The sequence below is a fragment of the Zalophus californianus genome, chromosome 3 (assembly GCF_009762305.2).
Source record: "Zalophus californianus isolate mZalCal1 chromosome 3, mZalCal1.pri.v2, whole genome shotgun sequence".
Taxonomy (NCBI): Eukaryota; Metazoa; Chordata; class Mammalia; order Carnivora; family Otariidae; genus Zalophus; species Zalophus californianus.
The window spans coordinates 74,242,316-74,249,314 of NC_045597.1; the positions used below are offsets into that span (position 1 = coordinate 74,242,316).

A 6,999-nucleotide genomic window follows, 5' to 3' on the forward strand; every position below is an offset into this window, starting at 1 on the left:
ACCTTTATTCAGCACTGTGACCCAGTATGTGAAACTGTTGTAGTATGGCTAAGAATACAGATTCAATATCTTTTAAGTGGGGTGGTGATGGTATGGGGTGTATGTGCACACACACACACACACACACACACACACACACACACGATCTCAGGGTCGTGAGATTGAGCCCTGCGTTGGGCTCCTCATTCGGCATGGCAGGGGAGTCTGCTTGAGATTCTTTCTCCCTCTCTCTCTGCCCCTCACTCCTTTGTCTTTCTTTCTAAAATAAATAAATCTTTTTTAAAAATAGAGGTTACTGTAGTCTGTAAACAGCTTTTATCCTCACAAATTTGGAATAGCATGAAGCTCCAAGACTGATTTTCTGCTCTGTTTTCCAGCCTCCTCTCTGAGTAAAGGGCTGGTGCTGGGAAGACCCAGTGTCACATTCCCAGGGAATGATGAATCCTACCGCACTCAAGGTAAACAAGGATGTTAGCTTCCAGCAGTGGGAAAACAAATCTCTGTGGAGAGGAAACCTGCAATTTGAGGTGGTTTTTTTTTTTTTAATGATTTCATTGCCTTGTATTAAAATATTATATAAGATAATCTATCAATTATCTCCTACTTAGGACAGTTTTTCATCAATTTATTTATTTACTTATTTTTTTATTTTTTTAAAAGCACGAACGCAGTCCCCCACTACCACAAATTATGCAGTCGAGTTTCCCACATTTGGGAAAATCGCAGAGGTCAGCACATCCGGAGTGCAATGGATAAGCCTCGTCCTGGGAAAACCACCTTCGTGATCATGGTATCTCCCCTGCCAGGTAGGTATGAGTTTTTCATCAATTTAACAGAGCAATTCTGTTCACCTTTTTTTCAGGATATAGTAAAAGTTTAACAGCCAGCAATTAGGACAAAGAGGCTCTGGGGAGCATTATTTCTGTCCACGATGCATACATCACCCATGTTTATTGGCTTCACCCCTGAAACTAAGCAAGGCCCCAGACATGTCCTTTTATGTCAGAATCGGGAGATTTCCCAGAGCAGCAATAGTACATTATTTCATGGAGACTTAGGTCAAGCAAGTGACAAGGACACACAAAGGAGGACCTTGAGCCTGACCCTTGATTTGGAACTCTCACTGGCACGTTATGATGGTATTTTCTTTGTCTAGTGTCTGGGCAGCAGACCGGAGGAACCTGTCTGCTGGCCCATGTCCTGGGATCACACCACAGTCCACCTTATGCCCAGCCCTGGGGCAGGGAGGTGAGCACGTTCCCAATTTGCACATGGAGTGAGGTCCTGAACACAACAGGAGCGTGCCTGGCAAACGTTGCTCTATCACTTAGACTTAACCCACTTGGAATTTCTTTCTGTTTCTAGCGCGCTTTCTGCAAGGAGTTCAAGAAACAGAAGCAAACCGAGGCTGGTGTTAAACCTGGCTCCATCTTCACTGCATGTATGTATGTATTTTTTTTCCCCAAGATTTAATTTATTTATTTTGGGGCGGGGAGGGGCAGAGGCAGAGGGAGAGAGAGCATCTCAAGAGGGAGACACCTTGCTGAGCACGGAGCCCCATGCAGGGCTCTATCTCATGACCCTGAGATCACAAACTGAGCCGAAATCAAGAGTCCCACGCTTAACCGACTGAGCCCCCCAGGTGCCCCTTACACGGCTCCTTTTCTCCAAGAATAATTTGGAAAGTGTGGAAAGAGTCTCCTGGCTTCGGTAATAGGTAGAAATGATGATTCTAATCATTACCTTCAGTTCAGGGAGGGGGGGTGGAGTCGAAGATAAAGGAGCGACAGGCAGTGTGAAAATGTTGGGACCCTGGCAGTGGATGAGAACACGTCGCATAGTTCAGTGGAAGACGCAGGAGCCAGAGTTGGGGTATTAACTCATGGTGCCACCTTTTTTTTTCTTTTTTAAAGATTTTATTTATTTACTTGAGAGAGACAGAGAAGGTGACAGAGAGCATGAGCGGGGAGGGGAGGGAGAGGCAAACTCCCCGCTGAGCAGGGAGCCTGACAGGGGGCTCGATCCCAGGACCCCGGGATCATGACCTGAGCCAAAGGCAGACGCTTAATGACTGAGCCACCCAGGCGCCCCTTGTCTTTTCCTTTTTTTTTTTCTTTTTAAAGATTTTATTTTCATGGTGCCATCTCAATCATTGACACAAGCCTTCTTATGTGGCACAACTGTGGTTTGTACACTGGCTTGACAACTCCAGCCTAAACTTGTTTATGCTGAGACAGAGCCAATAAAAGCTGAGAAACTGGCTTAGTCTTCCTGAAGAAGCAGGCTACACATGCATGTATATTGTACTTGTTACTTTGGAAGAGGCAGTAACTCATTAAAGGAATTTTTCTATCATTTTATGTTAATGGAAAATTTAATCTATAATTTACTACATTCCATGCTAAGTGCTTTCTACACCTTACCTCATACACAAACAGGACCTGGTGAGGCAGATGCAAGCATCATCCCCATTTTACAAGTGGCAAAATTAAGGCTTTAAATAATGTATTGCCAAAACAATCTTGAAAAAGAACCAAGTGAGAAGACTCCTACTCCCTGCCCTGACTTCAGAACTTACTACAAAGCTGCAGTAATTAAAACGATGTGGTCCTGGCCAAAAGACAGACATGTCGACCAGTGGAATAGAATAGAGTCCAGAAATAAACTCTTGCATTTTTGGTCACATGAATTTTTGACAAGGGAGCCAAGAGACACACAGTGAGAGAAAAGACCATCTTATTGACAAATGGTGCTGGGGAAACTGGACATCTTGCCTGCAAAAGAATGAAGATGGACCCATACCTAATGCCATATACAAAAATTAACTCCAAATGGATCAAGGACCTCCATGCAAGAGCTACAGTGATAAAACTCTTAGAAGAAAACAATACAAAAACTTCATGATGTCGGATTTGGCAATGATTTCTTGGATGCGACACCAAAGGTACAGGTAACTAAAGAATCATACGAATTGGACTTCATGAAAATTAAAAAATTGTGTGCATTGAAAGACACTGTCAACAGAGTAATAATGCAATCCATAAAATGGAAGATAATGTTTGCAAATCATAGCTGATAAGGGATTAATATCCAGAACATACATATAACTAAAACACAACAACAACAAAACCCAAACGACCCAGTTCATTAAATGGACAAAGGACTTGAGTAGACGTTTCTCCAAGGAAGCTATACAAAGGGCTGTTCTGCACATGACAAGATGTCACTAATTAGTAGGGGAATGCAGATCAAAACCACAATGAAATGACACTTCACACCTGTTATAGGATGGCAATTATCAAAAACCAAACAAGAAAACAGAAAATAACAAGTGCAGAGGAGGATTTGGGGAGATTGGAGCCCTGTGCACCATTGGTGGGCACGTGTCCCAGCCACTGTGCAAAATTAGTCGGCAGTTCCTCAAAAAATAAAGAATTCTCATAAGATCCAGCAATTTCACATCGGGATATGTACCAAAAAGACTGGGCTGGATCTCAGGAGGTACTTGTGCGCCCATGTTCAGAGCAGCATTACTCACAAGAGTTAAAAGGTGGATGCAACCAAATGTCAATGGACGGATAAGCAAAATGTGGCACATGCATACAAGGGAATATTCAGTCCCCAGAGAGAAGGAAATTCCAACATATACTACAACATGGATAAAGCTTGAGGACGTTATGCTAAGTAAACTAAGCCAGTCACAAAAGGACAAACACTCTGCGGTTCCCCATATGTGAAATGCTGAGAGTAGTCAAATTCACAGAGACAGAAAGTAGGACGGTGGTTGCCAGGGGCTGGGAGGCAGGGAGAATGGGGATTTAGCGTTAATGGCATGATGGTTAATTTTATGGCCACGGGGTACCCAGATATCTGGTTAAACATTATTTCTGGATGTGTCTTCGAGGCTGTGGTTCTGGTTTCTCCGGAGAGCCCTGACTGATATAAATGGATATAGTATATATAAATCTGCATACTTGGGGAAAGCACCTTGGAGAGGGGTTTTTTTGTCCTTTGTTTTTGCAAGTTTTGCAAGACGAAAAGAGTTCTGGAGATGGATGGTGATGTCTGGAGGGTATACAATGCCACTGACCTGTACCCTTAAAAATAAATAAAATGGTAAACTTTATGTTATATGTATTTTCCCATAATAAAAAAAATTGGGGGAAAAAAAGAATAGTGCATGATTTGCTGTCAGCCACACAACTAGTAAATGTTGGAGTTTGGATTTAAAGTCGGCTCTTTCGGATTCCAAGTTTCCGACTAAACACCAGGCAGTGGGTCTGTCTGTATGACTGAGCCTGATTATATGTTGCTTTATCGGATATTTTGCAGTTGAGGTGGCTGGCTTTGTGGTACGTTACCCCGAGAACCCTGGGAAACAACCACCCACAAGGCAGAGGAGAACAGGGGACCCCTGGGAAGTCTGTAGAACCCCAGACAGGAAGCCAAAGGGATGGCAAACATGGGTGGGGCACAGACCCTGTCCTGGAGGTCACCATTCCCTCTGTGCGCCCCCTCACATATATGAAGCTTCCTGACCACATGGCTTCATCCTCTATGGCCGGTGGGGGGTGGGGAGGACGGGGGACATCCCGCACCCCAGACTCCTCTCTGCAGCTCAGCCATGGTGCCCTCTGCCCCTTGCTGCAGAGCATGTAAGAAGGAAATTAGGATCTGGTTGGAAAAATTACCCAAATGAGATAGAAATCGCTCACTGCGCCTGGAAAATTCTGCTGTCTAAGTAGGAATATTAAGGGTGGTGACAGAGCAGATACCAAGGTCACAAATGTGAGAAAATCTCTTTCTCTGTCTGTCACCCTTGGTTTTCAGGGACAGACACTGGGGTGGGGTGAGGTGCAAGTAGCTTATGAGGAATAGCTGCTGACATTTAATGAATCTTTATTGTGTGCCAGGTTCTGTCATAGCCCATTGTTCGCTCTCTCCCCGGTCTTCTTTCTCCTTCAGGAATAGTGGTTGGAGATCACTGGTTGGTTCCTCTCTTCCTTGGATTCCATGATATACCACCGAATCCCCTCAATAAATGACTTTTTTTTCTTTCTTTCTTTCTTTTTTTTTTTTTTTTGCTTAAGTCAGTTTAAATGGATTTCTGTTACTTTCAACCAAGGGTCTGTGACTGAAGTGGTTATACTCATTTTATAGATGATGAACCTGACACTGGAGGAGTTTAATGATACGCCGGAAGCTAGCAAATGTCGGTACCAGCCTTTGACTCCAGGTCTGTTTGGCACTAAAGTCAGTCTTTTCTGCACGGTGCCTCCCCGGGTGGTTGGAGGAAAGGGATGTGGTCCGGTAGACAAATAGTGTCACTGCTCTACATGGAAGGGAGAGGAGTGGTCTTGGCAGGGGCCTGAGGTTGGCAACCGGACAGGTCTGCAGGGAGAGGGTGGGTTGGGGGTGGAGGTACGTGAGGGGCACCCAGGGGAAGACTCACCTTGAGGAAGAAGCTTCTGAGACAGAGGCTCCTGGCACTCAGAACATTCCAGTCAGCCTTGCCCCTTCAGCATCTAGGGGTGGCTCCCCTTCCAAGTTACTAATATCACAAACTATAGAAATGATCCCTGAAAGTATAGTCTTAAGTTATTAATATCACAAGTACTGGCACAGGTGTTTCTTGGATGTAGTTTTTTTTTTTTAAGATTTTATTTATTTATTTGAGAGAGAGAGAATGAGAGATAGAGAGCACGAGAGGGAAGAGGGTCAGAGGGAGAAGCAGACTCCCTGCCGAGCAGGGAGCCCGATGTGGGACTCGATCCCGGGACTCCAGGATCATGACCTGAGCCGAAGGCAGTCGCTTAACCAACTGAGCCACCCAGGCGCCCTTGGATGTAGATTTTTGAAAGTAGGATTAGCAATCAATATTTTATATTGAAAATCATTAATTTGAAGGCGGTTTTGGCTGGAAAGCTCTAGGTGGATTTTGATTTCCCCACCTTCCTATTCCCTACCCTGCCCCCAACCCCCACCCCCACCCCACACACACACCTGGGTGGCAGAGTCCCCACCTGCTGAGGACAGAATGTCCCTGCTGAAGGACAAAAAAAACCCCTCTCCAAGGTGCTTTCCCCAAGCCTGCAGATTCCACTTTGGAACACTAAGTCTCAATTTGAGTTGTTTGCTCCCTGAGTAGCCGGACCACCAGTGGTACCCACAGTGGCTGAGGACAACAGTGAGCAGCTCTGGCCTCGGAGAGGTTTTCCACACCTGAAGGGCAGTCTGCATGGTTGGAGGATACCTGTGCTCTGCACGAGGAAGCCTGCTTTGCCCATTTTCTTCAAAGACAACCAGACATGTATCTAGATGGAGAGACAGCTTTTCTTAGCCCGTTGTTCGGGCTAAGATTTCAAGGGGTTTGTTGAGGTTGGCCTGAGCAGATGACAATTCACCCTGTCCTAGGCTGGTACTGATTACCGTCCCCACTCTGGTTGGCATTCTGAGATAGACCCATCCTGGCCACTCTGAAAACACGAGGGCATAAAGATATTGTTGAATGATTATAATACTGAAAAAAAAACTCAGTACCCAAGACTCCGTATTTAAATATATTCAATGAACACAAAAAGCTAAAGCAGTGACTCGTCAGTTTGACAACCGGATCTGTGGACGGTGGCTGAATCTCTCCCTGATTCACTCGTCCTCAGCACCGCTGATATTTCACACCGGCTTGTGCTCAGGGTAGACATCTGAAATATCCGGGGGCCAAGCAAGCCATTCATTCCCCGTTCCTCATCACTCAGGAGGACAAGCCACTTTAATTTGAAGAATTACAAATTGCTTAGTTTGAATTGAACCCATATAGTAAGTAGTCTTAGTAGAGAAAGCCTTGTAGATTTGTTGCTTAAATGGATCTTTCAGTGATTTTGAATTCTGATTCTTGTCACAGTGTAGAGTAATCCAGCTTCTGAAAGTGTTTTAAAAGTGCCCGTTTATTCATTCATACAGCAAACACTTGCTGAGCACCTACTTAGTGTCAGGCACGGT

The 6,999-nt window shown here is 44.8% G+C and overlaps 1 non-coding gene and 1 pseudogene across 1 annotated transcript; both read right to left on the reverse strand.

The window, feature by feature from the left end:
- Positions 1–654: 654 nt before the first annotated feature.
- LOC113921209 lies at positions 655–814 on the reverse strand. Its single transcript, XR_003519604.1, has one exon. It is a non-coding gene; the product is annotated as a U1 spliceosomal RNA (small nuclear RNA).
- A 4,671-nt stretch (positions 815–5,485) lies between these two features.
- Positions 5,486–5,595, reverse strand: LOC113921040 (annotated as a pseudogene).
- Between the last annotated feature and the right edge of the window lie 1,404 nt (positions 5,596–6,999).